Source organism: Schistocerca americana, chromosome 1 (assembly GCF_021461395.2).
Source record: "Schistocerca americana isolate TAMUIC-IGC-003095 chromosome 1, iqSchAmer2.1, whole genome shotgun sequence".
Classification (NCBI taxonomy): Eukaryota; Metazoa; Arthropoda; class Insecta; order Orthoptera; family Acrididae; genus Schistocerca; species Schistocerca americana.
In genome coordinates this window covers 185535083-185554347 of record NC_060119.1, presented here as the reverse complement: position 1 = coordinate 185554347, position 19265 = coordinate 185535083, and the positions used below count along the sequence as shown (strand labels likewise).

Below are 19265 nucleotides of genomic sequence, written 5' to 3'. Positions count from 1 at the left end.
GTAAGGCGGGTACCAGGTTGAGATTCATTGGGAGAGTCCTTAGAAAATGTAGTCCATCAACAAAGGAGGTGGCTTACAAAACACTCGTTCGACCTATACTTGAGTATTGCTCATCAGTGTGGGATCCGTACCAGATCGGGTTGACGGAGGAGATAGAGAAGATCCACAGAAGAGCAGCGCGTTTCGTCACAGGGTTATTTGGTAAGCGTGATAGCGTTACGGAGATGTTTAACAAACTCAAGTGGCAGACTCTGCAAGAGGCGCTCGGCATCGCGGTGTAGATTGCTGTCCAGGTTTCAAGAGGGTGCGTTTCTGGATGAGGTATCGAATATATTGCTTCCCCCTACTTATACCTCCCGAGGAGATCACGAATGTAAAATTAGAGAGCGCGCACGGAGGCTTTCAGACAGTCGTTCTTCCCGCGAACCATACGCGACTGGAACAGGAAAGGGAGGTAATGATAGTGGCACGTAAAGTGCCCTCTGCCACACACCGTTGGGTGGCTTGCGGAGTATAAATGTAGATGTAGACAACATGCCACAACAACCATCGCCACCACCCGGTTGCACATATGGCACAGTGTTGAAGGCGTTCCTTGTTACCGGGTGCCTCCAAGCAAGTTGTCTGCGATTATCAGAGTACAAGCAGACCAGAGTCTCTTCAATAAAGGAAACCCGACGCCAAACCTGGGGCGTCTATTCTGCACGATTTCCTGCCCAAATGTAATGTAGTATATGATATGGTGTATGAATCGCTGCTCGTCATTCAGTCGTCAACATTTTGATGCGATACATGGCGTCCTGTAGCCTCTTCCGTTCTGGAGCAGTCAGCGCACAGTTCCTTTCGCTCAGAAATCGTACATATTGGTCGTCCTATGCGCCTGTCTAACGTGGACGGCCTGTGTGGTGTAAGTCATTCACAATACCTATCAGTAGGAATCGATTCTGTCCGGGATGTCCACTCTACTGTTCCACAGACGTGTACCATGCGTCCCTGCTGGTGATTTACTTTCAACTGAAATGCAGCAATTAGAGTGCGGCGTTCTATCCGTAGTTATCGCTCTTGAAAATCTCTGTGTGTGTGTGTGTGTGTGTGTGTGTGTGTGTGTGTGTGTGTGTGTGTGTGTGTGTGCGCGCGCGCGCGCGCTTATATATATATTAAACGACTTCAGGAGTGACGTTCCGATCGGTGCAGGCATTGTCACAGAGCAAGAAACTTGCACGACATATCAGGACGATTCAAAACTTTTGTTGATGTGCATGTATTTGATATTGACAAACTCCTCTATTTCAGAAATGTATTTCTTGTTATTGTTAGTTTGCAGTTTATATCCACTGTACTTCGCCCATAGTCTATTTTATTGCTCAAGTATCAAATTTCGCTTACTGTATTCACTACGTTTCCTATGTAATTCCTTCTACATTGTTGTTGTTGTGGTCTTCAGTCCTGAGACTGGTTTGATGCAGCTCTCCATGCTACTCTATCCTGTGCAAGCTTTTTCATCTCCCAGTACCTACTGCAACCTACATCCTTCTGAATCTGCTTAGTGTATTCATCTCTTGGTCTCCCTCTACGATTTTTACCCTCCACGCTGCCCTCCAATGCTAAATTGGTGATCCCTTGATGCCTTAGAACATGTCCTACCAACCGATCCCTTCTTCTGGTCAAGTTGTGCCACAAACTTCTCTTCTCCCCAATCCTATTCAATACTTCCTCATTCGTTACGTGATCTACCCATCTAATCTTCAGCATTCTTCTGTAGCACCACATTTCGAAAGCTTCTATTCTCTTCTTGCCCAAACTATTTATCGTCCATGTTTCACTTCCATACATGGCTACACTCCATACAAATACTTTCAGAAACGACTTCCTGACACTTAATTCTATACTTGATGTTAACAAATTTCTCTTCTTCAGAAACAATTTCCTTGCCACTGCCAGTCTACATTTTATATCCTCTCTACTTTGACCATCATCAGTTATTTTGCTCCCCAAATAGCAAAGCTCCTTTACTGCTGTAAGTGTCTCATTTCCTAATCTAATTCCCTCAGCATCACCCGACTTAGACTACATTCCATTATCCTCGTTTTACTTTTGTTGATGTTCATCTTATATCCTCCTTTCAAGACACTGTCCATTCCATTCAACTGCTCTTCCAAGTCCTTTGCTTTCTCTGACAGAATTACAATGTCATCGGCGAACCTCAAAGTTTTTATTTCTTCTCCATGAATTTTAATATCTACTCCAAATTTTTCTTTTGTTTCCTTTACTGCTTGCTCAATATACAGATTGAACATCATCGGGGAGAGGCTACAACCCTGTCTTACTCCATTCCCAACCACTGCTTCCCTTTCATGTCCCTCGACTCTTACAACTGCTATCTGGTTTCTGTACAAATTGTAAATAGCCTTTCGCTCCCTGTATTTTACCCCTGCCACCTTTAGAATTTGATAGAGAGTATTCCAGTCAACATTGTCAAAAGCTTTCTCTAAGTCTTCTACATCGGTTAAATTAATTCGATCACATTCCATTACATCTGTTTTAACTTCTTTTCAAGACACAATCAATTCTGTTCAGCTACTCTTTAAAGCAATCTGACAGATTTACAGTGCCATCGGCAAACAGTAAATTTATTTCGCGTGTGTAGACTTGAATTCCGTTCTTGAAAATCGCCTCAATTTTTGAAACGTACCAACATATGAGCATTAGGACAAGTATGACGTGAAGTCGCGGGATTAGCCGTGCGGTCTGGGGCGCTGCAGTCATAGACTGTGCGGCTGGTCCTGGCGGAGGTTCGAGTCCTCCCTCGGGCATGGGTGTGTGTGTTTTTCCTTAGGATAAGTTAGGTTAAGTATTGTGTAAGCTTAGGGACTGATGACCTTAGCAGTTAAGTCCCATAAGATTACACACGCATTTTTTGACGTGAAGTGTTGCCATCAAGTACCAGGCTACCACATTTACAGGCTTATATAAATTTTGTAACATTTTTACTTCATTTATGTGGTCATTTTTAACTCAACTTATTATACTGTCATTATTTCTATTTCAAGTATGCTCCGGTTCGACTGTTACCAATACTTGGCCATAAATCGTAAGTGGTTCCCATTTTGCAATTCCAGAATACTTTTCACAAGAGCTGAAATTAGCTTTTCGTTTGTATTTATGTAAAGAACTCGCGTACATGTTACAAACATTCACCAACTAATAATTTTCATGATATAAGCGACTAAATAAAAGGCATTGTTATCGAACATATTTTAAGAATTTCTGTACTAGAAACTAAGAGCCAAGTAAAATTTCATGTCGCAGCGTGGTAGGAGCGAGTTAATACTAAATTCTGTAATGTCGGTCTGTAAACGCAACAAGTTTTTAATTTTAATCCTTAAATTTTATTTCTTTAATAATCGATGACGCTAACAGTTCTGTCAGTTTTTTGTAGTGTTGTTTCATTTTTGTGCAATAAAAATGTAAATGTGGAGGTGTAAACTTCGTGTCAGCTTGATTACTTAAAATTTCTCTTGGCATGCCGAATCATTAGCTACACTATCAAGAACTCAGGAAGTCTGAGCAAAATTGGCGGAGCAGATACTCGAAAATCCTTTCACAACTACTACAGCTTCGGAGTTTCCCGGAAAAGATCAGTATTTTCTACTAACTGTGAAACCCACAAAGTCTTGTGATATTTCAATCCCAGCTTCTCCACCACAAGTAAAATATTCACACGAAGTTTTCATTGCGCCAAACTGCAACAGAACTGACTCCCAAAAACTGTCACCCTGATACCTGATTCGCCAGTAGTTGTGTATCGTTCCACCAATTAAATTTTACGTCATCCATTATTGCGGAAAGAAAATTTGAATACAATCAAAAACTCATTGGCGTTTACAGACTGACATTACCGAAATAAATATTAACTTGCTCCTCGTACGCCGCGACATTTTTACTTGGCTCTTAGTTTTTAGTACTGAAATTCGTAAAAACTTACCGATAACGATGTTTTTATAGTGTTGGTTACATCATGAAATTATTAGTTGGTAAATGTTCCTAACATGTACAAGAGTTCACACACAAATACAAACGGAAAGGTAGTTTCACTTCTTGTAAGAAGTATTCTGGAAGTACAGAATGGGAACTGTCTATGACCTATGTAAAAGTGTGGATTAGTTGCGGTCGAACCTGAGCACAGTTGAAATGAAACTGACATTAGAATAAACTGCGCTTGAAACTGACCAGATAAATGTAGTAAAAATGTTACAAAATTTATATAAGCATCTAAATGTGGGTCCGCAGGTCGTGGTCTTGCGGTAGCATACTCGCTTCCCGCGCACGGGGTCCCGGGTTCGATTTCCGGCGGGGTCAGGGATTTTCCCTGCCTCGAGATGGCTGGGTCATCATTCATCCTCATTACGGCCGGAGAAAGGCAATTGCAAACCACCTCCGCTAGGACCTTGCCTAGTACGGCGGTGCGGTCTCCCGCATCGTCCCCTACACTCCTCGGAGTATGGGAAATCATCTATATGTGGCAGCTTGATACCTGAGTTCAACACTTCATACTTACTAATGATCAAATATTGGTACATTTCAAGTTCCCTTTACTGTTTGCTAAGTGCAAAGTCAGAAAAATACGTGCGATGTGCTACAGCACAGTCTTACTTTCACAATTACTCCGGCTCTTTAATGTCTTCAGACTCCTTAGATCTGTAGTTTCATTTCTGCACAATCTGTAGGTAACCTTCCGCTCTTTGTATTTTATCCCTTGGAACTTGTAAAGTTCACACCCGAAGATATACTGATCTACGGATGAGGACAATACATCCATTTTCAGATGTATTAACAACCTTTGGTAGTTTTTATTTAGTGCTCTATAATCGGCTTTTGGCAGTTTTGTTCAATTTCAGATGGATCTGCTTAGACAAGAACGACCTGTAATTTTTCCTCGCGTCTGGGATCGAACGTGTGCTGCAGCTGCTGTCAGTATTCGCTAAATTACTGTGGTTCTTGTGTACGCCTTACAGGACACTCAGAACACACAGTGAATGTTGTGGTTCACATATACCGCATTAAAATAAGACGCATAATTTCGCCCTGAAAGAAGTAAATACTCATTATGCTTATACGGGTGTGATTAAATTGTTTGTATGAAGTGAGCTGTTGGGCAGCGCGGTGCTGCTTCGCTTCTTGCCAGCCTTCCAGTGCTGCGCTGACTCTCAAATTGCCAGGAGGACAGACAGTGTCCGGCTTTACTCCCTCATTACACGGCAGGCTCCGCTTACAAGAGCGTGTTTGTCAGCTCATGTTTCTTGACTGCCGCGTGCCTGGAACCGTTGCTGGACGAGGTGCTTACGCAGCGAGAAGTCAGTTCTCATCGTAGTAGCCAGAACAGCGAGCGCTGTGTGTCAATAAGAGTTTCGCGCCAGAGTTTGGGCCTGCATGCTTTATATAAATCACCTGTTTTGCATTTACGCTTAAACTTCCCTCCGGTTTTTGATAATTTCCAAGAATGATTGCCTATCGAAGTTGGAGAGCTCCAAACGATACATATCGAACGTGCGAGAGTAATCGATTATGAATGTCATGCGGCGCGCGTTATGATCAATTATTTGTGATAGTCGTTTTTATCAGTTTTGCGTTGTTTCTTCAGTTCATGTACATTATATTCCCGCCGTAATTGTTTGTGATTCCTTTGGGAAATCGACATGGTTTCTGTTGATAGCGAGTGTAATGTGTGCTGCGCCTGACGTTTCTTCTGCGGATTGCCTCACATGGAAAATTCTAATTCCATGCATTCCAGCATAGACAAATGTTTGGCTTTTTGCTGGAAATATGGACTTCAGCCGGACGAGGAAAGGAGGGACTGTGTTGACTGTGGTGCTGCGAAGTCGGGGGAAGGTCGGCGCATGCGATACTCTGCCGATATTGGCAGAGTTTACCCTGGGTACGGGAAAAAAAGGAATTGCCCCTGTCGCTTATACATCACGCGGACTGTCACAAGACAATAATAGTGACGACGAGTAAGGTAAGTCGTGTCCTTTGAATTTGTAAGTGCTTCTCCAACGCTTTTCTTTTGTCGTTGCTGTAGTGACAAATTGAAACATACTCGTAACGCGCCTAGACTCTTCCATAATCGATTTACTATCGCACGTTCAATATGTATCGTTTGGAGCCCTGCAACTTCGATAGACAATCATTCTTGGAAATTACCCGGTTTTTTCCTAACTATAAAGTACGTCTTCAGACCATCTCGTATAGCTTAAGGGGGGACGTTGATGAAACTCACCAAAAATGTTAATTTTAGAGTTTTTTCATTTGTTAGTACAACTCATGGACAATAAGTTCCCAAAGATTCAATGTTGAAATCGCATCCGAGGTGCCTGAAAATTAATGAAAAGTGTGACGCCCACGTGTTGAAGCAGCACTTCAACTCAGAGGGATAACAACCCCTAAAATCGCAAGGAGAGGCTTCCAAATTGTATCCTGGATCTTGTCAAGCCCACTTACAGGTTTCTGGCCGGTCCTGCACTTCTCAAAAAGTGTATTCATGGCAAAGCTCAAAATCCAAATGAGTCTCTACATTCACTCATATGGAAACGATGCCCCAAAAACACATTGGCATCTGCTACCGTTGTCAGAATTGCAACTTATGATGCAGTTATTGTATTTAATGATGGGAGGATGAAGGTATTAGAAAGAATGGGCTTCAAGATAAGAAGTTTTACTCAAGACATTCTGAGAAAAATAGATTTACAGCGCGTCTCTGCAGCTGGAAAGTCAGTTGAAGATCTGGTAAAGGAAAGAAGACAGACAACAACAACCAGAAGAGAAGTCTTGATGGGAAAGACGACCCAGAGTACAAATGTGGTGCCTTCTGAAGAAGTGACATAAGGGAAAAAGTTAGGTTGAATTTTAAATTGCGTTTCCTGAAAAGTTTGTTTTTTAAAGTTTACGTATCTTTTTCTCAGATTCTATTAATGCAAGAATTATGAAATTTTGTACACATTTCTGTAAACCTAATAAATGTTGTTTCAAGAGCATATTTTGAAGTTCTGATTGCAAGCTGCGATATGGGGCAAAGTGCTTGGAATTTTGCATGAATTTAAAATTGTACTTGTGGAATTATAATTAAAAATTATGAAAATTCTCCTGTTTTACCTATTCCAAAAAACCTAATGAGAGAAGCTTACAACCTATAAAGAGATGAAACAGAGAAATTTTTGTAGAAATCTCTTGAATACTTTCTGAGAAAAAGGAACATACATTACGTTTTGAAAATAAAACTTCAAATTTCTTTCAAAAAAAGTTGAATATATATAATCAAAGGATTTTGTATGTAAATGTGTTACTTTCATGTAAAGCGTGGTACAAAATTTCATTGCCCTATCTCCGAAACTGTGGATTTGGTGCATTTTTGAAATAGTGTGCGTTTTTCATCAACGTCCCGCCTTAACGTGTATTGTGCTAGCTTACGAGAATGGGTTTTTAGCCACATCCGGATCGAATTTTTGCTTCGAGTTAGCGGGCATGGGTGTGGTACACTGATAACCAAGTGTAGTTTCTAGACTGTCTCCCAAGCTCGTTTGGACAAATGTTGTGGTGGCCCACACTCCTCACCTCAGAAAACACGAAACATTGCAGAACAGATTGACAGGCGGATCCTTTCTCTCCGTTTCGCTTCGTACCCCGTCATCATCGCTTCAACTCGAGTATTCTTCAGTAACGCCGCATTTTAAAAACTCCTCTTGTCTGTACCTACAGTTTATCGTCCATATTTCACTTGCATACAAGGCTGCAGTCTAGACAAATACATTCAAAAAAGAATTTACATTCAAAGTTAACAAACCTGTCTGTAATAGAAATGATTTTCTTATTTCCGGTCTGCATTTTATATCCTCCCCACTTCGACTATCAAGTGTTGTTTTGCTGCCCAAATAGCAGAAACTCATCTAAGTTTAGTGTCTCGTCTCCTGATTTGTTTACCACAGCAGCGACTGATTAAAGTCGACTTCAACCCAATACGCTTATTTTACTTTTCTTGATATTCAAGTTATAACCTCCTTTCAAGATACTACCCGTTTCTTTCCTTGTTCTTCCAAGTCCTTTGACGTCTCTGACATAATCGCCAGCGAACCCCAGAATCTTTATTTCAACTCTCTAAAACTTAATTTCTTTTCCTGATTTATCTTTGGTTTCCTTAGAGCAGCTTGCTCAATGTGTGAATTGAACAACATGGGGAGAAGTTTCAACCGTGTGTTACTCCCTTCAGAAGTACTTTCTCCATTACATGTCTCTCGATGTGGCAGTCATATTTCACTAATACGTCTTAAGAATGGATTGTGTCAAGGTTTCGGTTTTGTACGGTTGAAAAATGAAAAAACTAATGATTTTGTTTATCTTCTGGCAGGTCTGTATTTTATATAATTCAATGACACTCCTATCATAAAGTATTAGTACAGATGCAGACACGAGAACCTCAGTGTTGGGACGCCTGGTAAATGTAAATGTCGTGTGACTAGGGCCTCCCGTCGGGTAGACCGTTCGCCGGGTGCAAGTCTTTCCACTTGACGCCACTTCGACTTTCGCGTCGAGGGACGCCTGGTGATTTCGTTAGAAAGCATTGGCAAAGTGTGTGTGCGACAGGGATATGCGATAATCATATTTAGAAAACGTCAATGTTGGGAGTTGAAACGTAGATTTTCAGTGTCATATTGAAATCTATGTAACACCGTAAAAACGATGTTAAACACAAGATATCATCCTCCGGCGTTGTTTGTCAACACCGTCAATGCTCACATCATTTGAGAGTCTTTTTCTGAACATACAATAGCAGTGCATTGCTTAAAAGAGAAGTAACATTTCGAAGAAAGAGTAATATATCGAGTTTTGCCCGCTCACCCAATGAAGCAGGAAAAGATTCTATCGAGAACTGTAAAAAAACTGTCCGATTTGTTTACTGTTCTGAAAATTACCGTGATGTGGTTGAAAAAGAGTGCAGTAGCAAATGATGAGCTTAGGAAACAATCAGATCTCAAACTGGTTAACAAAGTATCCATTAGATGGAAATAAACGTTCTGTATGACAAAGATTTTTGCAGTTGCATCGACTGATTGTCATCCCAGTGCATCACCCATCCTACGAGCCGCAGATAGTGTGAATCTGGCAAATGGTTGTAACATTTTGCGGCCTGTAGAAGTAGCTACTCATGAAATTACCGTGAAAACGTATGTTGCGAACAGTAAAGTAACATCAGTAAATGGTATTGAATATCAAAATATCTACCGTGCAAAATCATACAGAAATCAAAAACCAATTGCTGCCAACTGGACATACCAACATATTAACCACACCAAAGTTGTTTGATAATAGAATCAAGAACATAAGCTTTCAGTGTGCTTTAGCATGTTCGAAGCCATTGAAAACGATGAGAGACTTGCTTGGAGCAATTGAAACGACAGCTTCGTACACTGTTGTTAAAAACAGGGCTCTGCTCTTCAACAATGCAATGGACTGAAGGAGAAACTGCAGTCAAAAATGTTACTTTTATGAATCTGTGTACAAAAGGTTGGAGGATGCGTAATGTCAATTAGTTATGTATTAATAAATAAATTGAAGCGCCAAACAAACTGGCATTCAAATAATGAACAGGCAGAATACGACGCTGCGGTTGGCAACGCCTATACAGGGTGTTTGGGGAGGAAAGGTCAATATTTTACACAGGGGTAGTATACGTAATTTTGAACAGCAAATGCTTCGTTACGGAGGAATGGGTATTGAAAGGAACTTTAATTCTGCAAAATTGATGTGCACAACGTGAACGTATACGCAATACAACTGGACCGTAACGTGATTTTCTTGAAAACAATGTTACAGAGAAATACAGTTACGTTACACATTTTTACATAATGTTTATTTACTTTGCATTTAGTACATAATGCATTACAACATGTTTGTTACATGTATTCAGTTGAAAAAGACGTACCACGTCTTTTACAAACGGCTTTAACACTTATCGTACAGATGTACGGTTCACAGAAGTGGTTCGAATATCCCACCATGAACGTCAGTGCACTTACGCGCTCTGGCGATAACATGTTGCTTGTTCAATTGCCTGTGGTTGGTTCCTAATCAATTCAGCAGCGTCCATGATCCGACGAAGCAGTTTCTTCTCGTGTATTTACCTTCACTTTGCACACCTCTGATTTCATCCAACCCTATAAACAGGAATCTAAAGGCGTAAAGTCAGGTGATTTTGGAGGCCAGTTAATATCACCGCCACGGCCAATCCAGCGATTAGGGTGGGTATGGTTGACACGGTCGCTCACAGGTAATGTAACATGTGGAGGGGTACCGTCATGTTGAAAGTACATTCCAGTTCGCTTGGCTAAAAGAACGTCTTCCAGTAGTTCCAAACGAATTTTCAAAAAAATGCAGGTACCTCTCTCCCGTCAATCGCTGATAAATGGACCTATCAAAAGGTCACCGATCATGCCGCACCAAACATTTATGGGAAAACGAACTTTGAAATTTATATACACTGAAGCGTGTGTGTTTTCCCGTGATCATAGATGATTATTGCGTGTGTTGTTTATTCCATGCCGTGAGAACTGGGCCTCGTCAGTTAATAGTATGTACGGAAGCAAATGACTATTCTCAATTACCAAGTTACAGAATTGTAGTCGTTGGGCATTGACGGCACCGTGGAGATTTTGGACACCCTGTATGTGACATGGATACAGGTTTTCCGCATGTAATGTTTACCATGCACGTGTCTGTGGGACATTCATACGCAGGGCCATTCTTCTGATGCTCGTACCGGGACTTCGCTCAACACTTATCATAATTTCTTCCTGTTCTTGTAAAGTTTGTTGACGTGCATGCTTGGACGAAAAATGTCTACTTGGAAGAGAACCTGTTGCACGCAGAGTGATAAACACTTCGGTAAACACCCTGCGATCAGGTAATCGTCGAGGCGGAAAGCGCCTGTGGTATTCTTCTCTTGCAGCGGCAGCAGTACTGACACAGAAGCTATAAACATACACCATATCTGCGTATTCCTCATTACTGTATACGTGTGGCATTGTTAGCAGCGCTTGTACCAACACAGTTAACACCATACACTACACAGCTAACCGATCCGTCGCCGATACACTACACAATGCGGCTTACACGGCACAACTGCGCAAACAACGAGTTATTGTACTACGTACGTCACATGACCATAATACGTGGTAGGTAAACATGGTATGCACCCGTGCATTGTTTGCAAGAAAAATCACGTTACGGTCCAGTTGTATTGAGTATACGTTCACGTTGTGCCCATCAATTTTGCAGTATTAAAGTTCCCTTCAATACTCATACCCCCCTAACGAAGCATTTGCGAACCTATGTTCATAGAACATTTTTGTTCAGAATTGCTTATACTGTCACTGTTTAAAATATTGACCTTTCCTGCCCAAACACCCTGTATAAGACAGTAAGTGTCTGGCGCAGTTGTTAGATCGGTTGCTGCTGCTACAATGACAGGTTACCAAGATGTGAGTTTGAACGTGGTGGTATAGTCGGCACACGAGCGATGGAACACAGCATCTACGAGGTAGCGATGAAGTTGGAATTTCCCCGTACGACCATTTCACGGGTGTGCCGTGAATATCAGGAATCCGCTCAAACATCAAATTTCCGACATGGCTGTGGCGGGAAAAAGATCTTGCAAGAACGAGACCAACGACGACTGAAGAGAACCGTTCAGCGTGGCAGTAGTGCAACCCTTCCACAAATTGCTGGAGATTTCAATGCTGGGCCATCAACAGCTGTCAGCGTTCCAACCATTCAACGAAACATCATCGGTATGGGCTTTCGAAGTCGAAGGCCCACTCTTGTACCCTTGATGACTGCAAGACACAAAGCTTTACGCCATGAACAGAGACATTGCACTGTTGATTACTGGAAACAAATTTTCTAGTCGGACGACTCTAGTTTCTAATTGTATCTAGCGGATTGTGGTGTACAGTACGGACACAGGCTCATGAATCCATGGACCCCTTGCATGTCAGAGGGAGACTGTTAAAGCTGGTGGAGGCTGTGTAACTGTTTCGGGCGTGTGCGGTTGAAGTGATAAATCTAGATACGACTCTGACACGTACGTAAGCATCCTGTCTGATCATCTGCACCCATTCGTGTCGATTGTGCATTCAGACGACCTTGGGCAATTCCAGCAGTACAACGCAGCACCCCACACGTTCAGAATTGCTACATAGTGGCTCCAGGAATATTCTTCTGAATTTAAACACATCCACTGGCCACAAAACTCCCCAGCCGTGAACATTATGGAACATATCTGGCATGCCTTGCAATGTGCTGTTCGGAAGAGATCTCCACTCCCTCGTAGTCTTACGGATTTATGGACAGCCCTGCAGGATTCATGGTGTCAATTCTCTCCAGCACTACTTCAGACATTAGTCGAGTCCATGTCACGTGGTGTTGCGGCACTTCTGCGTGCTCGCGAGGACCCTACACGGTATTCGCAGGTGTACCAGTTTCTTTAGCTCTTCATTGTATATGCCATCGCCTGTACTGTTTACTACAATATCCACCATTGCAGTTTCTTTTCAAGTACTTTTGGCTGAAATCAATATAGTGGGTGATTCCTTGATAATGTTACAGACTTTCAGCATATCTGGGATGCCTTGCAACGCGCTGTTCAGAAGAGATATCCACCCCCTCATACCTTTACGAATTTATGGACAGCCCTACAGGATGCATGGTTCCAATTCCATCTAGCATTACTTCAGAGTCCGTAGATCGTGGTCTTGCAGTAGCGTTCTCGCTTCCCGCGCACGGGGTTCCGGGTTCGATCCCCGGCGGGGTCAGGGATTTTTCCTGCCTCGAGATGACCGGGTGCTGTGTCGTCTTCATCATCATCATCATTCATCCCCATTACGGTCGGAGGAAGGCAATGGCAAACCACCTCCACTAGGACCTTGCCTAGTACAGCGGTGCGGGACTCCCGCATCGTCCCCTACGCTCCTCGGAGTATGGGACCTTATCATCAGACGTTGGTCGAGTCTATCCCACGTCGTGTTGCGGCAGTTCTGCATGCTCGCTGGGGCCGTACACGATATTAGGCAGGTGTACCAGTTTCTTTGCCTCTTCAGTGTATATTAGGCGTACCTGCATGTTATTTTTACCGCCATTCTGTAAATACATCAGCAGACACAGATTTTTTCAAGTCGATTATCAGTCACGAATGTCTACATGTCGAGTCTACGGTAATAATAATAATAATAATAATAATAATAATAATAATAATAAGACTAATGAGCGTATGACATTGGTGGCTGGGAGTCACCTCGCGGGGCGGTTCGCCACTACGGCGACTGGCGAGTGAATGAGGGCGAAATGATGATGAAAGACACACAACACCCAGTCATCTCGAGGCAGAGAATGTCCCTGACCCCGCCGGGAATCGAACCCGGGACCCCGTGCGCGGGAAGCGAGAACGCTACCGCAAGACCACGAGCCGCGTACAGTCTACGGTATTTATATGTGACAGCGGATATCGGTGAGCATCGTAATTGTTGACATGGCGTTGATAACGTGCACTGATCGGCTGGGCTGCAGCGAACAGACTCGTGTGCGCCTCGGGCCCCTGTCGGGTGCCAGCTAGGAGAGTCGTGGGAACGTCTGTGAGGTACCTGTGGCACGCGTCGCGGCCTGCCATTACGGATGCCCGGCTACGCTCGGTGGCTTCCCCGTGCCTGCTTCTTATGCACGGCACGCCGCGGCCGCACCGGCGCTGCGCCTGTCGCCCTCCAGACTCTTACTTTATGAACCCATCGCTGTAGCCGGCGCGCACCGCACATCGCCGGGAACCTGTCCGCCTAGCCACGCTCACCGCGCTCATTGTGGAAGTGCTGTGCATCTCGGCGTTATGCGGATTTATAAATAACTTCTTACAGTAAGTTCTGTAAGAATTTAATTAAACTATCTGAAATCATATGAATATAGGGTCAGTTTGGGATGAAATCATCGAACAGGTATTAACGTGAATTGGTAACAGCTATTGTTGTTGTGGTCTTCAGTCCAGAGACTGGTTTGATGCAGCTCTCCATGCTACTCTATCCTGTGCAAGCTGCTTCATCTCCCAGTACCTACTGCAACCTACATCCTTCTGAATCTGTTTACTGTATTCATCTCTTGGTCTCCCTCTACGATTTTGACCCTCCACGCTGCCCTCCAGTACTAAATTGGTGATACCTTGACGCCTCAGAATATGCCCTACCAACCGATCACTTCTTCTAGTCAAGTTGTGCCACAAATTTCTCTTCTCTCCAATTCTATTCAATACCTTCTCATTAGTTATGCGATCTACCCATCTAATCTTCTGTAGCACCACATTTCGAAAGCTTCTATTCTCTTCTTGTCCAAACTATTTATCGTCCACGTTTCACTTCCATACACGGCTACACTCCATACAAATACTTTCAGAAATGACTTCCTGACACTTAAAGCTATGCTCGATGTTAACAAATTTCTCTTCTTCAGGAACGCTTTCCTTGCCACTGCCAGTCTACGTTTTATATCCTCTCTACTTCGACCATCATCAGTTATTTTGCTCCCCAAATAGCAAAACTCCTTTACTACTTTAAGCGTCTCATTTCCTAATCTAATTGCCTCAGCATCACCCGATTTAATTTGACTATATTCCATTATCCTCGTTTTGCTTTTGTTGATGTTCATCTTATATCCTCCTTTCAAGACACTGTCCATTCCGTTCAACTGTTCTTCCAGGTCCTTTGCTGTCTGACAGAATTACAATGTCATCGGCAAACCTCAAAGTTTTTATTTCTTCTCCATGGATTTTAATACCTACTCCGAATTTTTCTTGTTTCCTTTACTGCTTGCTCAATATACAGATTGAATAACATCGGATAGGCTACAACCCAGTCTCACGCCCTTCCCAACCACTGCTTCTTTTTCATGCCCCTCGACTCATATATATCCCATCTGGTTTCTGTGCAAATTGTAAATAGCCTTTCGCTGTTGGTCAGAAATGCTGAGCCAGCGATGACAACAAATGTGTGTACAGTTAAAAATTCTTGTCAAACCAGAATTTATCCTAGATTTCCTGCGTCTCACGAACACGCATCTTCAAGATTAGGCTATTTGAGTGCACTCCAGGCCGCACTCGTGTAGTTCCCTCTTCACTATTTTTGTCCTAATTGACTCAAATTCCTGTAATTTCAGTGAGTTTAATTCAACTCCTATCAATGCTGTGGTATGCAGAGAAATCGCCACACTATGTAATTGTACCGAAATGCAGGAAAACTTGCAGAGGATCGACTCTTCGTGCAGAGATTGGCAATTGACCCAAAACATAAAAATTTTTACATACTGCGCATAGTAGGCAGAAAGGCGCATTATTGTACAATTACGCGATTGCAGAACAATCATTGGAAGCAGCCACTCCATAAAATACGTAGATGGCGTACGAAGCTATTTAAAGTGGAACGACGGCATAAAACAGCATGTAAGCCACATGCTAGACAGATTCATTAAAAGAATGCCCAGGAAATATAGACCACACGCAACTAAGGTAACTAACAAAACACACGTTCGACCAGTACTTCTATATTGAAGTCTAGAATCCGTACAAGATTGATAGAAGAAACAGAGAAGATCCAAAGAAGAGAAGCACGTTTCGTTACAGGTTTATATAGTAAGCGCGAAAGCGTCCCGGAGATGCCAGCCAACTCCAGTGGCGGGTGCTGCAAGACAGGCGGCCTGAATCGGGGTTTACTGTTCAAGTTGCGAGCCGAATTTCCCTAGAAGAGTCAACCAGTGTATAGCTTCCAGCTACGTACATCTCGCCAAGAGACCCTGAAAGTAATATTAGTGTGAGATTCGAGTCCACACAGAGGCTTCGCAGCAACTGTTCTTCCCGCAAATCGTTCGCGACTGGATCGGGAAAAGGGGGAGAGATTGTGGTGCACAAAGTATCCTCCGGCACACGCCGTAAGGTGGATTCCGGAGTAAAGATGTAGATATACCTTGTCGTTGGGTAAGCCACGATCGCCCACCAAATCCGTTTCTGTAGTTTTACCATATGCCCTGTAAGAGAATCTCTGATTATGGTATTTGAAAACATAGTTGAAAGCATCAGCGACAGTGAAAGTTTGGTAGGCGTGGAACTCAGACAGCATTATGGTTAAATAAAAAAAATAAGTCCACAAAAAGCAGGGAATAAAGGTGCGACTGCCAGTCGGGCGCAGATTTTGAATTGGTACAACATATGTTTCTTACATTAAAATATTTGTTGGAGCTTTTATTTTAACTCGTTTAGACAGAATTTACGCGGATGAAATTACAGCAGTTACATTACCATATTTGCTCAAAGTTTCATATTGATAAGAATTACAAGCCAAACGCTTTGTAATGCAACCATGAACTTGAAACAAATCTTTCCCGTGGAGAAAAAGTAGAAACACAGTCAAGGGATTTCCGCTGCCATCATTGCAGTTTGTGTATGTATTCATAAAGTCTCCCTGTTGCAAGCTAGCAGCAGAAGTTAAGTGTAATTTCAATTATAATGTATGCTCTTATTGTTCAAAGGAACTTAGGACTGTTCATACCAACATTGTTTCTATAATTAATGATAACTATACGAAAGGGGGGAGGGGTAGCCCACTGTCCATTCACTTTATACATCATACGCCGCAAGCAAATTTATGGCGTGTTGCAGAAGGTAATCTGATAAGAGTGCCAATATCATTTCCCCTCTTTCCTCTTGCAGTTCCGATATCGTGGCTCGTGGCAAAGTGCATGCCTGAATAAGAAAGATTTTTGAATAGTGTCCCTGCCAAAATACAGACTGTTTGTGTGCCTCTAACTTAGCCCTCACCTCTAAGTGGTGGGCAGATTCGCTAGGAACGACAGGTGCTTTAGACTCTGTTATAAACTTTCCCCTATAAGATTGAGATACGTTATGAACACAAAAGTCGTCCGTAGAACTGAAGACGTGCGCTAGGCCGTAGAGTCATACGGAATTTTCATTAATGGTGATGATAGGTGATCGTGGGTGACGGTGATCGTGGGTGACGGTGATCGTGGGTGACGGTGATCGTGGGTGACGGTGATCGTGGGTGACGGTGATCGTGGGTGACGGTGATCGTGGGTGACGGTGATCGTGGGTGACGGTGATCGTGGGTGACGGTGATCGTGGGTGACGGTGATCGTGGGTGACGGTGATCGTGGGTGACGGTGATCGTGGGTGACGACGACGACACTTCCATTAAAAAATGGCACATAGGAAATACGACTGACGGTAAGACTTCGTAAGATCTCCAATTTCTCTGATTTTCATGTCGTGATCATTTCGCGAAATGTACGTGGGACGAAATAATATTTTGCTGATCCTTCTCTAATGTACGCTTTCGAATTTATGAAACACGATGCTTCGAGGGGAAATGGCTGCCATTCGGAATAACTTATAGAGTAGTCTCATCTTTCAACTGAAATTTACAAAACATTCCTCTAGGATATTTACTTTTGGAAGAACGCAAGGCCATCACGCAGGTGTGGTCCCTTGGCGCAACTTCACCATGATTCACACTGCCTGTGTTACCGTCTGCCTAATGCAGATGTGCGTACTGGACGTACCGCTCTTCTCTTGGTGTCCCATCTCTCTCCTATTAATCTTACCTGATAATGTAGCAGTATAGTACAATACATTAAAAATTCCACGACCTAAAATGCTGCTTAACTATGTCAGGGGTTTAGATGTCAAAAAACTCCAGTCACTTTGCAGTCTTAGACTCGATTGTCGGCTGTAAGAGACGAACATGATGTCGTTAATGTTGCAATCGAAGACGAAAAGCTAACACAACGGACTGCGTCTTCGGCTGCTGCTGCAGACTCCAGTACCAAACCTTTTTATTCCACAACGCTCTTTTCAGTTTAATTCGATTCTACACGTTTTCATAATAGCTATCTACTCACATCTTCAGAATTCTTCTGTAGCACCACGTTTCGAAAGCGTATTTCTGTCCTTGTTTGGACTGTTTTGCGTCCACGTTTCATTTCCATATTAGATTACACTACGAACGAATACTTCGAGGAAACACTTTCTATCAAATTCATTTTCGCTGTAAATTCTTTAAGGATAGATTTCCTTACTATTGCCAGTCTAAATTATATAGTCTCTTCACTACTGCGTCATTAGATATTTTGCTGCCCAAGTAAGAGAACTACGCGTATTTTTTTCAGCATTTGTTTACAGATTTAGTCCCTAGAGAATAACCAGAATTAAGTTGATTGCACTCCATTACCTCAGTATTATTTTCCGCCATCTTATAACCACTTTTCAAGACATTCATTAGGTTTACCTCATTTTCTGGGTGCTATACTTCTCCTTGCACTTTCAATTCTTTTCTAAATTCCTCATTTGTTTCTTTTACCGTTTATTTAATCTGCATGCTGAATAACATAGGAGACAGGCGACAGTCTACTCCCTTTTTCACTACTGTTCCGTTTCATGTCCACTGCAATGTGGTTTCTTTAAAAGTTTAACTTAACATTTCGCTCCAGTATTTTACATCTGCTAACTTCAGACTTCCAGAAGGTGTACGCCAGTCAACTGTCAAAAGTTTTTCTAAATATAGTAAATGTAGGTTTGGTTTCCTATAATTAATCTTTTAAGATCAACACAATTCGCCATGAACTGTTCACAAACGCTGTGAGAAATACTTGCGGCCTTTGAAACAGAAATGTGCAGGAGATCTTTTCTATTGCTCAACAGTTACTGAAGTATTGGTTTACGGGTGTAAGTGATAGCGATACCTTACATCATTCTTTAAAGCACTACGCCAAGGCCTAGTTTACCACGAGTAACTGTAGCTGGAGGCGTGAAATCTAACGTTACTTATATTTGCAAACGCAGTAGATGTAGCGGAGCTCATAATTCAAAGCAACGTGGTGTAAAAGCGGATGCTAACAGATTTAGCATAAACAAACACAAGCTGATTGACACAACTGGGTGCCACGGCCTACGGATGTCTAAGGGGACAAGGGAAGACCACCGCATGCCGATAAACACACCTGCAAGATGGCAAAGTCTTGCTGAAGGTACAGTTGTGGTACTTCCTGGCGCCCCAGACTCAACACCGCACCTACGTTCTGGTTAAGCGCCCGAGACGAGTGATGGGTATCTTCCGGCTCACCCGCAGCCTAATTTCGCACCGCTTTCTCTAATGCACCATTGTGTATTGTCCTGCCTG

At 42.7% G+C, this 19265-nt stretch overlaps 1 protein-coding gene across 3 annotated transcripts in view; it reads left to right on the top strand.

The window, feature by feature from the left end:
• LOC124553683 (huntingtin-interacting protein 1) overlaps positions 1-19265 on the top strand; it is a 487550-nt gene that overhangs the window by 5928 nt on the left and 462357 nt on the right. The gene's annotated exons all lie outside the window — the stretch shown is intronic.